This window comes from Lithobates pipiens, unplaced genomic scaffold (genome assembly GCF_037356315.1).
Source record: "Lithobates pipiens isolate NorthernLeopardFrog02 unplaced genomic scaffold, aLitPip1_a1.2 Scaffold_18, whole genome shotgun sequence".
NCBI classification, from domain to species: domain Eukaryota; kingdom Metazoa; phylum Chordata; class Amphibia; order Anura; family Ranidae; genus Lithobates; species Lithobates pipiens.
This window is the reverse complement of record NW_027507758.1, coordinates 428,139,470-428,153,917: the sequence shown is the minus strand read 5'-3', so window position 1 is coordinate 428,153,917 and position 14,448 is coordinate 428,139,470. Positions and strand designations below refer to the sequence as shown.

The following is a 14,448-nucleotide window of genomic DNA, read 5'->3' as shown; positions in this document are numbered from 1 at the left end:
TGTGGATTGCTGAGACTAATAATGAGGTCTGTCTACCAGGGAAAGTATGGGCCTAGGAATGAAGGCTTATCCCAACCCAAAGATCTACAAAGCCTCCAGTCCCGAGTACCCAGTTCAGAATGCATTAAGGTCTGAGAAAACAAAAAGTGAATGCAAATCCTGGAGCCTCTTACCATATGTTAGTGAGAAACCTTGGTGACATCTATACACTATCCTCAATCCTGCCAGCCAGCCAGTGCCACTACACTACTTTTTTTTTAAAGACTAATAGGCTTAAAGAGTCCAATAAATATACTCAAGACATTTAAATGTTTCTTTATACATACTTTTTTGTAATGCCGCGTACACACGACCAGACTTTTCAACATCAAAAGTCTGACAGAATGATTCCGGCAGACTATTCGATCGTGTGTGGGCTGCAGCGGACTTTTGATTTGCAAAAGTCTGACAGACTTTAGAAATGGAACATGTTTCAAATTTTTCCGCCAGAACTCCGCCGGACCCAGTTCCTACCGAGAAATCCGCTCGTGTGTGTGCTAGTCCGACGGACAAAAACCGATGCGAGGGCAGCTATTGGCTACTGGCTATGAACTTCCTTATTCTAGTTCGGTCGTACGTCATCACATTCAAATCCGTCGGACTTTGGTGTGATTGTGTGTGGCCAAGTCCGTTCATTCGGAAAGTCCGTCAGAACTCTGTCAGAACTCAGTCAGAACTCCGTCGAAAGTCTGTCGGACCTAAGTCTGGTCATGTGTACGCGACATTACAGTTGCAAAAAAAAGTAGTTCAAAATGCTTTTTATTGCTAAATAGATATTTGATAGACATGATATACGTACAATTCCATTTTCCACTACTGAATACTTAATGCTGGCAGTATAAATATAACAAGTAAAAGTGACTTGTTTTGTGTTTCAGTCGTCATTGCAGCACTGTGATCTTACCTTACATATGACAAATTTGCATTACAATAGTGAAATGAACAGTTATGATGTTGGCAATGATAGTATGCATATCAACTTGTACCAACAGTTTGTTTAGTAGACTGTACAGCAATTTGTTTTGTGCCACAGATTGTCGCTCACTCTAAAAGAAGATAGCATAGCGTAAAACAGAACAGAACAGGAGTCAATACATAAGAGTTTGCTCAGATTACAACTTCATGAGTATCACATTTAAAAGGCTTGCTCAAACACCGCAGCATTACTGCTGCTCCCTCCCTATTCTATTGGCTGAACAAGTATGACGGAAGCAGTTAAATAGATTACTTTGTAGTAAAGTCCATGATGGATGTTCCAATGCGCCTTTCAAGAACTGTATTCATGATAAAAAGAGAAGGCATCAGGTAAGAAATAACAATGATGCTTGTTTTATATATTTGCCCTTCTTACCCTATGTGAGTTGAAAGGACTCAGAGTATATGTGGTGGACTGATTAACATTTGGGACCAGCTAAGAAATCACAATTGCAAAGTATAATTGGCAATGCCGTTCCTGCAACTGAAATATCTTTATTTCACAAAACACAATTCGTGACTGGCAAGTCTATGCACTCTGTTCAATAAGAACATTCAGACCTTGACCGCAGGACTGGGAGGATGTGAATACATCACAAGCCCTGCAAGTGCTTGGGCTGACAGTCACCCTGGTGACATTGACATTCATTACAAAAAGTAAGACAATGAGCCATAGTGTTTAGAATATTATAGAATGCTGAAGCATATTCTGTTTGCCTTGTACTTTTGTGTTCAGTGTTATACATACTTTGCACTTCAGTTACTGGTCTCTGTTTAAATAATTTATTTTAGTATCAGAATTAATGAATATCTTGCTGTGCCTATCCTTTTATAACCTTATATGTTATGTTCTTTTTAATTTTATCTGTATTATGTCTGCAGTATGTACAAAAACGTCTTCTCCATTCGCCATTTAAAAAAATATTAGAATTTGGAATTTGATGGCAAGTAAAAAAAAAAAAAACAGAAGTTGCATAAATTACAAATAAATATAGAAAACATATACTACAATGTACTGGTATTTACAGTGGTCTTTCTTCAACTTATCAGAACATATTCACTAAAGACATATAAAAGTCTATTGTATTGGCAGCAAAGATTCACGGGGGACAATCAAAAAACCCAGACAAGTGGCACTTCCCATGGGAGGCCTGAATTTTGGCAATGAAGTTGTAAACAGCTCATGCGTATCTATAAAGTACTTCCTATATTGCAGAAACACCTTAATGGCCTCCACAAATATTATCAGCTCTAGGTCGCATGTACATACGTCTTTGTTTGCATCAGAGCTGCTTTTTATCCACTTAGAAATGGGTGTGAATACAAAAGCAGTTTATTGAAGCTTGATGCAACTCAGAAGCAGCTGGATGCAACTCAATAGCAGCTTGAAGCAACTACTTGAGGAAAAGAATGGCAAATCAAAGCAACAAATGCACATCAAAACATTTCAGAAGCACCGTATGACTCGCTTCTGAATTTGAAACCCATCTACACAAGTCTTAAAATAAATAAGGTCACACGTACTGTACATATGTGATAAAGCTCAAGATTTTTGCTGATTCTCTCTACAGTCACTAAATCCCAACTCCTATGATTCTTATCTTAATTGCAGTTTTGCTAAAGTGTTCTAACAGAGATTGGTACACATGGTTGATAATCTCTGCAAGCCTTGCCAGGCCATTTTATCACAAATCAGCATGAATTATTGTCTGTTAACACCATACTATATAATTATCACTAAATAAGCACAGAGTTATTGTGTTGCTAGTAAAAAAAAAAAAAAGAAGAAAAATACACCAAGCGTACGGGTAGCCAAAATTATCACAACCATACCTGATCAATCGCTAGTTTTGAAGCAGATGTTTTAACTAACAGAAATGAGTGCAAGGAGAACCTGTTTAATTACAAATATAACATATTATCTTTTCCATGTTTACCTGGGAAATGGATAGAATATGATTAAAACTATTTTAGTCATGTACAGTAATCAATTGTTTGTGTTGCTCCAGGACTAGCTTATGAGACACCAATAAGATTTGGATCCCCAGGTTCCAGTGACCTGGTCAGGATTGATCACATCCCTTTTTTTTTGACAAATTAAATTCCTTTACTATTCTCAACATTTATGCTTTGTGCCATATTGTTGAATGGATTATAGAAAATAACATGCATTAACAACAGGTTTTTTTCTGTAAGAAATTGCATGCTCATTTCAGATTTAACTCCACTAATTTTTTAATACATGGTAAAAGCTATAGTCAGACTTATAGGTTAACTATTTTTTTTTCTTGGTTATTGTTATATTTGATGTCGTAAATTATATTAAATACATTTAGTTAAAATGTAACCTTTGTTAAATATTAAAAAAGTTTAATAGGCATGTTTAGAATTGAATATTTACAACTAAATATGAGTCATTATAAAGCCTATGGCTAGATCAGAATAGGATGATTTGAATTATGTGGATATGTAAGCATTTTGTACCATATTTTAAGTTCTGGAGATCTGTGGTAGGTTCTCCTATTCTGCCCCATATTACCTCTCATCATTTGAATAAGATTGACTCACCAGTCCAAAGTCCAGGATGTCCTATTGCTCTGTTGCTGTGCTGCCACACCTCATAGGGGTATGTGAGTGTGTGGGACCAGTTGGTACCTCAAAAATCCAATCTCCTATTTTCTCAAGACTGTTGTACACCCCCAGATGTGGTGCCTCTAATACCACTTTACTGGCCCTACTCTATATATTACCCATTGGAGATATCACTTGTTTGGACTATTTTATTTTTAACACCTTATCTTTAGCATTCAAATGCTCATGATGCTTTTCTCACAGGCTATTGCACTGCTGGTGGACAAAATCTTCAAAAAGCTCCTGTGGGAGAATTGTTAGACCCCCATTTAGGTATATACTAAGTACAAAGAGTTAACTGTGTATAGATAGCTATATAGATGCAGATTAAAAGAAACCTTTACAATATCCTGAATTAATTTTCATAATATACAAAATGTTCAGACAGCAAACATCCCCTCCATGTCCAGTCAAAGTCTTGTAACGAGCCAACGAGAGAAGTATTCTACATGTTTAATTGCACATCAGGTAAAAAGCGAAGGAGGCAAGTGGTCATTGCCAGACACCACTTGGATATTACAAATTAGGCACAAGCTGAAGGTTAAAAGAATTCCCACTGCTTCTCTGTTGTCCTAAATAGTCTATGGCAATTTGCTGGAGAGCTGACATCTGGAGAAAATCTATAACCAATAAAACATTTTCAACCATATCTGCATAGAGTATATCTTGTGTATCTTGTACCAAAGGTCCTCAAATGTAACTTAAAACATATTTAAAAACGAACAAAAAAGGCGTTTTTCATTGTCTAACTCCCTGTTCACTCCAAAATTGGTAGTACCCCAAGGTTGAAAACCTAAGGTCTAATCTCTTTTTTCATCTTTGGCCTCCCTGTCCATTCAAAGCTTTCTTCCTGCAGTACTTAAATATGTTTACCGTATATACTCGAGTATAAGCCGAGATTTTCAGCCTCTTTTTTGAGGCTGAAAGTGCCCCCCTCGGCTTATACTCGAGTCATCGCCGTCTGCCTGCCCGATCAGCGTGTCGAGCAGACAGACGGCGGACATTCTACTATTCAAAAGCCGCGCCTCTGTCTGTGATAGGCGGAACACTCAATTTCCCAGCAGTCAGTGGTCCGCCTATCACGGACATCCGCTCATCCTCATACTACGGACGAGGATGAGAGGATGTCCGTGATAGGCGGAACACAGACTGCTGGGAAATTGAGTGTTCCGCCTATCACAGACGGAGGCGCGGCTTTTGAACAGAGGAATGGCCGCCGAGGCGCCGACAAAGAGCGGCGATCCTGGCATGGCAGAAGGACGGAGGCTCGGCACGGGACGGAGGCACGGGACGACGGAGGCACGGGACGGAGGCACGGGACGACGGAGGCACGGGACGACGGAGGCACGGGACGGAGGCTCGGGACACAGGCTCGGGACACAGGTAGGCTGGACACACAAGGCTGCACGGACACACACACAGGGATGGATGGACACACACACAGGGATGGATGGACACACACACAGGGATGGATGGATGGATGGGCACACACACAGGGATGGATGGACACACACACAGGGATGGATGGATGGACACACACACAGGGATGGATGAATGGACACACACACAGGGATGGATGGACGGACACACACACAGGGATGGACGGACACACACACAGGGATGGACGGACACACACACAGGGATGGATGGATGGACACACACACAGGGATGGATGGACACACACACAGGGATGGATGGACACACACACAGGGATGGACGGACACACACACAGGGATGGACGGACACACACACAGGGATGGACGGACACACACACAGGGATGGATGGACACACAGGGATGGACGGACACACAGGGATGGACAGGCATGTCTCACCCTCGGCTTATACACGAGTCAATAAGTTTCCCAGTTTTTTTGGGGTAAATTGGGGGCCTCGGCTTATATTCGGGTCGGCCTATACTCGAGTATATACGGTATATATTTTCTTTCTGTAATATTTTCACCTGGACAACTTTCTAGATATGTGCTTAGGTGGTGTGTGTAGGCGGTCAATAGAAAATATTTTTCCCATATTTTTCCATTAAAAAGCCCAAGAAAAGGCCATATTGAGAAATATGAAATTGTGGTGGATGTTGCTGTTCATTAGATGACAAGGCTGAACTGGGAAAAATGTTAAAGTAGTGGCTAACAAAAATGTATACATTTATCTAGCTCGTATATTTTGTTGAATGTTACCTGATATTGCTATTTAACTGATTTATGTAATTTAAAGTGATATATATATATATATATATATATATATATATACTTATATGTATCTAATATACTGTATGTGACCTAGATACTGTCACTATACATCTTAGATTTGAATCAAGAGCCTGTATTCCATTTTCTATTGGTGTATGTCTATCGTTTTGGTAAGTCTTAAGCCAGCAGTCCTGCTGTGACTAGTTTCTGCCAGCTTTTCAATTGATAGTTAGATCTGTTAAGTTGCAAACTCCATAACTCTGGTAATTGTCTGAATAGCACATCATTTGCAATGACAGGGATTGTTCACAGACATTCAGGGATTTGGAGGAAAATACTAGTCACTTCAGAAAAGAAAAGTCAATGGGACAGATTTTATTTCGTGCTCCATCTGGTTCTTTTACTCCTGGGGAATGAAACTCTCCTGAACTGTTCTTAAATACAGGCTGACTTCTGAGACTTTCCCATCTCTGGAGAAGAATATTGGCACAGGCTTATCACAGCATGTTCACCACAGTAATATTGATCGCGTACACTACCTTAATTTGTTCATGTAAATTGGGGAACATCGTGTATCCGATTGAGAACTGAAGTTCAAGACTAGCATTACGCATACAATGTCAGTTATGAGTCACATAATATGTGAAGGTACTGAAATCATTCAACAAGCAGATCATTTTATAAATGTATAATTTACTACCATGGGTTTTATACTAAAACTGTGTGCTTTTTGGGGCCTATAGCTTGCAATGTGTTATTAAGGGTTGGTGCTGTAGTAGAGTGCTCATTTACTCACAATGCTAAAGGTCTGCAAGTGCAGATCCCTTTAAATCCATTTCCCACATCTTCATGGGGTTCTGGACATGCCCACTGAAGACAAATTCTTTAGCTTACCTTTCTCAGGGGCTCAGAGAGGCCAAACCTGTTGCGGTGGAGGTAGTTGGACAAATGATCTATAGCTAGGTGAGAGGCATACCACTGCCAGAACCAATTTGTGGGCAGCCCGGCAGGGGTCTTATAGCATGCAACTTCTCCAAATGACTAATTTACTGTTGGGAAACCCTCTACAATTGCTACCAGAGTTCTTCAGATTCAATAGGTTGGTCATGTTTTTGGGAGCATTTAATCCCTCCAGCTGTTCACCTGTTTTACCAGAGCTACCCTGGACTTTACTGAAAGAAACACAGTTTATTAATATTATCCCAGGTAATTCCAAAAGTTCTTAACTGTTTTACTGAAGTAGTAATTCCTAGTTGGACTCCCTGTTGTTAGATTGCAGATATTTTCAAACTGTGACCTGTGGGCTGAATGTTGTTCTTTTCTTGCTTTTATCTGGCCCTTGGGATACTATTCCTTCCACTGACACCAAAGATGGGGCACTATTCCTCCCACTGACACCAACAATGGGGTACTATTCCTCCCACTGACAACAGAGATAGGGAACTAATTCTCCCACTGACACCAGTTATGGTCCACTATTCCTCTCACTGACACCAATGATGCAATTATTTTTACTCCCTTGGACCACCAAGCTTATATGTAGCATTGTTTACTCCCACCGATGTCATGGCATTTTGTACTCCCACTAGCCACAGTCTGGCCCCACTAAAGTTTGAAGGGAAGTTAACTGGCTCTTTGTTTAAAAAGTCTGGAGACCCCTGTTATAGAGTCTTCTACAGACTATACTATGAGGCCACATGTTACCCTGATTGCCCCACACTAACCTTGTAGTGAAGTGCAATTTTTTTAATCCATATTGTATTACTCTGAGTACTAAGTACTTCAAGACTTCTTAGACATGGTGTCAGTGAGACAAAAACTCTTTTTTGCCCATACACTGAAAGGTTTCTAATTGAATAAAAAATCCACTTTACAGGATGTGTTTACACTTAAAATGGTAGTGATTGGGCATGTTTAGTTACCTCATTTATCTGCGTATAACACGCACTTTTTCCCCCTAAAAATAGGGGGAAAAATTACGGGTACATGTTATACAACGATAGCGTACCTCGGAGGGGAATGAGGGGGATGAACTTCACCGGAATTCACGAGACCTCATCTCCTGTTCAGGGCTAGTGCAAGGATTTTTGACACCCTAGGTGAAACCTAATTTTACTGCCCCCCTCCTTGGCTCCATTCCTCACTCCACCCCCTTTGCCCTGCCCTTGTACACCCCACCTTTTTAATGAAGTGCTAATCAAATGCAGCCCACCAGCGCCCATCAATGCAGCCTCACCAGCACCCATCAAATGCAGCCTACCAGCGCCCATCAATTAATGTTTGCTTGCTTCCATTCATTTGGGAGTCGGGACACAGTCCTCCTCCGATGCTGTGCCTCTGACATTATGTACGAATGGAGTGGTGGCTTCCTGTTGATGCTGAGACTTAGTTGCTTGCTGCAGAGAGAAGAGAGTAGTAACACCAGTGGCTGGGTACCCTAGGCAGCAGTGTGCCCTAGGCGGCTGCCTAGTTTGCCTAGATTTAGCACCGGCCCTCCTCCTGTTTACTTGGTTCTAACTCGGCTCTCACTCAGCTCTCACCTCACACACAGTCCCGTCTCCACCCCTGGCATTGGACCATTGTTCTGTCTATCACAGGAGCTGGTCCAATGCCGAAGGCGGATGTGGACTGTGTGTGTGTTAGAGCCGAATGAGAGCCGAGGAAGAGCCGAGTAAACAGGAGATGACGGCTCGGGATTTCCTGCACTGCCCAGGCTGCATCGATGGTGAGGCTGCAGATGAGCATTGAGGCTAAAAAGTGGCATTGATCAGGCTGCATTGATGAGATGGGCTGCAGATGGGCATTGATCAGGCTGCACTGATGGGATTTGCTGCAGATGGGTATTGATAAGGCTGCATTGATGAGATTTACTGCAGATGGGCATTGATCAGGCTGCATTGATGAGATTTACTGCAGATGGGTATTGATCAGGCTGCATTGATGAGGAGTGCTGCAGATAGATAGGCATTGTTTAGGCTGCATTGATGAGATGTGCTGCAGATAGATGGGCATTGATCAGGCTGCATTGAGGCTACAGATGGGTATTGCTCAGGCTGCATTTATGGGAAATGAGGAGGCTGCAGATGGGCACTTAACAGGCCGCATTGATGGGCACTGACCTTTATTTTAATTCAAAGTTGTTTATTTAAAAAATATGTTTTTTTCCTGAAACTTCCCTCTTAAAATTATACGCTGGTAAATATGGTATATTTAGGTACTTAACTCAGAATTAAATTTATGAACTTATTTTCTTAGTTTTTATGTACATGTCAAAAGTAATAAGAAACAAAGATCAAATTAAAAAGAAATATCATTGAGTTTCTGAGGCCTTTTATTTTCAATAAGTTATCAAAGTCAAAGCTGTCTCCACTTTGCCCTGAAATAGCTGCTTGGTGTTACATCAGAAAATATTCAGCACTGTAGACCTTCTCAGAGCCAAAATTGGTCAATAAATGTCACTTGGGATTGCCCCAGCTTCCTATGTTGTGTACAGGAACAGATAAAAATGGGACCATTTTCCGGGATGTCATACATATCAGTTTCATTTGTTCAGCAGAGACAAGGCCACCCAAAGCCACAATTTAGCACTTTTAAACTTTAGCCAGAACATTCTTTATTGATCTTCTCTGAGCAAAATTCATCAGTAGATGGCACTGGGTGGAGATGTTTCTAAGATACTCATTAACCACTTTCAGACAGGACCATTTTGCTGGCTTAAGACCAGACCACTTTTTGCAATTCGGCACTGCGTCACTTTAACTGACAATTGCGCGGTCGTGCAAAGTGGCTCCCAAACAAAATTGACGTTCTTTTTTTCCCAAAAATAGAGCCTTCTTTTGGTGGTATTTTATCACCCCTGCTTTTTTATTTTTTGCACTATAAACAAAAATAGAGCGTCAATTTTGATTTTTTTTTTTACTTTTTGTTATAATAAATATCCCCCCAAAATATATATATAAAAAAAAATGTCCCTCAGTTTAGGCCGATAGGCATTCTTCTACATATTTTTGATAAAAAAATCGCAATAAGCGATTATTGATTGGTTTGCGCAAAAGTTATAGTATTTACAAAATAGGGGATAGTTTTATGGCATTTTTATTAATGATTTTTTTTACTAGTAATGGCGGCGATCAGCGATTTTTATTGTGACTGCGACATTATGGCAGACACATTGGACATTTTTGACACATTTTTGGGACCATTGTCATTTATACAGCAATCAGTGCTATACAAATGACACTGGCAATGAAGTGTCTAGGGGTGTAACTAGGGGTGTCTAGGGGTGTAACTAGGGGTGGCGGTGTAGGGGTTAAGTGTTCCTAGGGGCGTGTTACTAACTGTGGGGGGCCGGGCATTGTGTTAGTGAACACTGATCTCTGCTCCAATCACATGGAGCAGAGATCAGCGTCACTTGTTGCTAGGCAGAACGGGGAGATGCTATTTACAATGGCATCTCCCCATTCAGCCGCCCCGTGACACGATCGCAGGTATACCCGCGGCAATCGAGTCTGCGGGAACCACGACTGGACTCACGGGGGTCCCGACCGGCACGCGAGCGTGCTGCCGGAGGCGCGCACGCAATGGCAGGGCGGCATATAAAAATGGACGTACCTGTATGCAAATATGCCTGCCCGTGCCATTCTGCCGACGTACATCGGGAACTGGTTAAACTGAAGCTCACTGAACACCCTGGTTTGAGGTGCCCTTTTTTTTTTTTACTTTATATCTTTATTAATTTCTTTTTCAATTCAAAACAACTCATACAATCTTCCAATAAAAAGCCAATAACAACATAATACCGGTTTACATATCCCCCACCCAACCTTCCCTTCCTACATTCATCACCTTCCCCACTCATACACTCCCATTCATCATACTTCCTTCTTACTAAGAGATACCTTCATTCATCATTTTTACATACCATTCCCTCCATATCTTATCAAATTTTTTAATACCCCCTTGTCTCATGTACGCCACTCTCTCTTTAAGGATAACCCTATTCATATTTTGCACCCACTCTCCGCTCGTAGGGGGTATGGCTGATTGCCAATTCTGGGCTATGAGTTTCCTAGCCTGAAAGAGGCACCTTACTTTGGCTAAATTACTATCCTTAGGGTCACTACTCCCCTTGATCCATCCCAACACACATCCCTTTGGTTCCATTTCTACTGCCATCTCAAAAACCCCACTAATTATCATCACAACCTCCCTCCAATACCGATGTAGCTTGGGACATCTCCAAAACATGTGGATCATGTCTCCTTCTGTCCTTCCACATCTAGGGCAAGCTGCATCACTCCTTCTACCAAATTGCGCCAACCTCTTAGGGGTGTAATACGCTCTATACAGTAAAAGTAGATGTGAAAACTTTTGAGATGGAGAAATGGACACCCATGGTGCCACCTCAAGGATTCTCTCCCATTGATCTTCCGAGATGTCACCCACATCGGATTCCCATTTTTTCCTGTTTTTTTTACCCTGTTTTTTTTCCTGGGATTTATTACACAACTCCACATACACCTTAGAAATTAAACCTTTCCCTGATTTCGCTCGCAGTACATCCTCTATTACGGGTATCTCACTCCATACCATCTCTGTCCCCTGGAACTGTTTATTCAAAGCATGTCTGATCTGCAAGTATCTAAAAAAGGAATTTTTCGGAATTAAAAACTGATTCCTTAGCTCTTGGAATTGTTTCATTCTGCCCTCCTTATATATCTGATGAACAAAGTGTATACCCCTATTTTCCCATTCCCTTACTTGTCCTATTTTTAGAACCTCTTCCAACTTATTATTTGCCCATAAGGGGGAGTATTCCGTAAATCCCCCATAGCCTAGTATTCTTTTGGTTGTCTCCCACACCTTAATCATTAAACCTAAGGTAGGAACATCCCGGATGAATGCCCCTGCCTCTAATGCTACTACTAGCGGTCTTCCGAGGAATTGTTCGAGAGGAGATCCCTTTTTCCACCCCCCTCCCTCCCCTTTCTCTCCTGCCAGGTGTTGTAGCTGGGCTGCTATGAAGTAATTAAATGGATGTGGAAGCGCCAGTCCCCCCCTGTTACTTGGAAGTTGCAAAGTCTTTAACCCAATACGTGCTCGTCCCCCCTTCCACATTAATTCTCTAAATATGGAATCTATCTTATGGAACCAGTCCTTATATATCCATACTGGAGAATTATGCAGTACATAGAGAAGTTGCGGTAAGAGAATCATTTTAATAAGATTGCATCTACCCGCTACTGAAAGTGGTAGTTTCTTCCAGATCTTAATTTTTTGTTTAAATTTGGCTAGCAGTGGAACCAAGTTATTTATCACATATTGCTTAGGATCTTTAGAGATGCAGATACCCAGGTATTTCATCTTACTCACTATCTGAATATGTGCAGCTTCACATGGTAGGGGGCTGTCTAATGGGTCTATAGGCAATATACAGGATTTATCCCAGTTTATTTTTAGACCCGCAAGATGTCCAAAATTGGTAATTCTATACATCACTTCCCCTATTGAATGCTGAGCGTCTCCAAGAAGCAGAAGGAGATCATCTGCGAATAATACTACTTTTTCTTCTTCCTCACCTCTCCTAAAACCTTTTATCCTCTTATTTGATCTTAGGGATATAGCCAAAGGCTCGATCGCCATAGCGAACAAGAGGGGAGACAGGGGACACCCCTGCCTCGTACCTCTCTTCAATCGGATCCCAGCCGAGCTTTCGTTGTTAACACTAATTCTTGCTTCCGGACATCTATATAACATTTTAACCCATTTTATAAATACCGGGCCCACCTTATATTCTCTCAAGACTCTCCACAAGTATCTCCACTCTAGTGAATCAAAGGCTTTAGCAGCGTCCAAGGATAAAACAGCCCTCTGGCCATCTCCATCCACGGGTATCTGAAGGTTCAAAAAGACCCGTCTTATATTTGTATTTGTAGATCTCCCAGGAATAAATCCCGATTGGTCAGGATGAATAATTTTCCCTATCACTCTGTTCAATCTATTCGCCAAGACCTTAGCTAGGATCTTTACGTCCAGGTTCAACAGGGAGATAGGTCTATATGATGAAGGGGCAAGAGGGTCCTTGTTTTCCTTTGGCAGCACTATTATATTTGATTCTCTCATTGAAGGAGGTAGTTCTCCTGCTTCTATCGCCCAGTTAAGGACTTTTAGGAGCTCTGGGATTAGTACCTCACCAAAGTGACGGTAAACCTCCACTGGAAGGCCATCTGGGCCTGGGGCTTTCTGTCCTGCCATTTCTTGTACTATACGCCGAATCTCTTCCATTGTTACGGGACCATCTAGCATATCCCCATCTTCTTTCGAAAGATGTGGAATAGCCAGCGGGCTGAAAAATGTATCCATTTCCTCCCTCATCTCGGCCTGGTTAGATTGATATAGGTCTTCATAGTACAAGAGGGGAGACAGGGGACACCCCTGCCTCGTACCTCTCTTCAATCGGATCCCAGCCGAGCTTTCGTTGTTAACACTAATTCTTGCTTCTGGACATCTATATAACATTTTAACCCATTTTATAAATACCGGGCCCACCTTATATTCTCTCAAGACTCTCCACAAGTATCTCCACTCTAGTGAATCAAAGGCTTTAGCAGCGTCCAAGGATAAAACAGCCCTCTGGCCATCTCCATCCACGGGTATCTGAAGGTTCAAAAAGACCCGTCTTATATTTGTATTTGTAGATCTCCCAGGAATAAATCCCGATTGGTCAGGATGAATAATTTTCCCTATCACTCTGTTCAATCTATTCGCCAAGACCTTAGCTAGGATCTTTACGTCCAGGTTCAACAGGGAGATAGGTCTATATGATGAAGGGGCAAGAGGGTCCTTGTTTTCCTTTGGCAGCACTATTATATTTGATTCTCTCATTGAAGGAGGTAGTTCTCCTGCTTCTATCGCCCAGTTAAGGACTTTTAGGAGCTCTGGGATTAGTACCTCACCAAAGTGACGGTAAACCTCCACTGGAAGGCCATCTGGGCCTGGGGCTTTCTGTCCTGCCATTTCTTGTACTATACGCCGAATCTCTTCCATTGTTACGGGACCATCTAGCATATCCCCATCTTCTTTCGAAAGATGTGGAAAAGCCAGCGGGCTGAAAAATGTATCCATTTCCTCCCTCATCTCGGCCTGGTTAGATTGATATAGGTCCTCATAGTACGCTCTAAATCTCTCTAAGATATCTGATTTATTAGTAGACGTCCTACCTTCCGCCATACTAATCCTGGGTACCATGGATGGGAGAGAGTTTGTTTTCACCAAGTATGCTAGCATCCGACCTACCCTTTCCCCTTCTCCAAATACTAGTTGCTTCTGAAATAAAAGTTTATTTTCGGCCTTCTCTAGCATTATATAACGATATTCCTGCTGCGCCTTCATCCATTTTCCCTGGTTATCTAATGTTGGATTTTTGATATACTGATTTTCTAAATTTACCACACTCCTTGAGGCATTCTCTTCTCTTTCCCCAGACTGTTTTTTAATTTTAGAGATCTGTTGTATTAAAAGACCTCGGAGATAGGCCTTTAATGCATCCCATACCATCCCTGTCGGGGCTGAACCTGTGTTCAATTTTATAAATTCTTT

At 41.6% G+C, this 14,448-nt stretch overlaps 1 protein-coding gene across 1 annotated transcript in view; it reads left to right on the top strand.

Annotated features, from left to right (window-relative positions):
• The first annotated feature begins 1,219 nt into the window (after positions 1-1,219).
• Positions 1,220-14,448, top strand: part of LOC143988452 (uncharacterized) — a 62,044-nt gene continuing 48,815 nt past the window's right edge. Inside the window, exon 1 of the mRNA XM_077488046.1 lies at positions 1,220-1,344. The gene's annotated coding sequence lies outside the window, so the exon portion shown is untranslated. The remainder of the gene's footprint in view (positions 1,345-14,448) is intronic.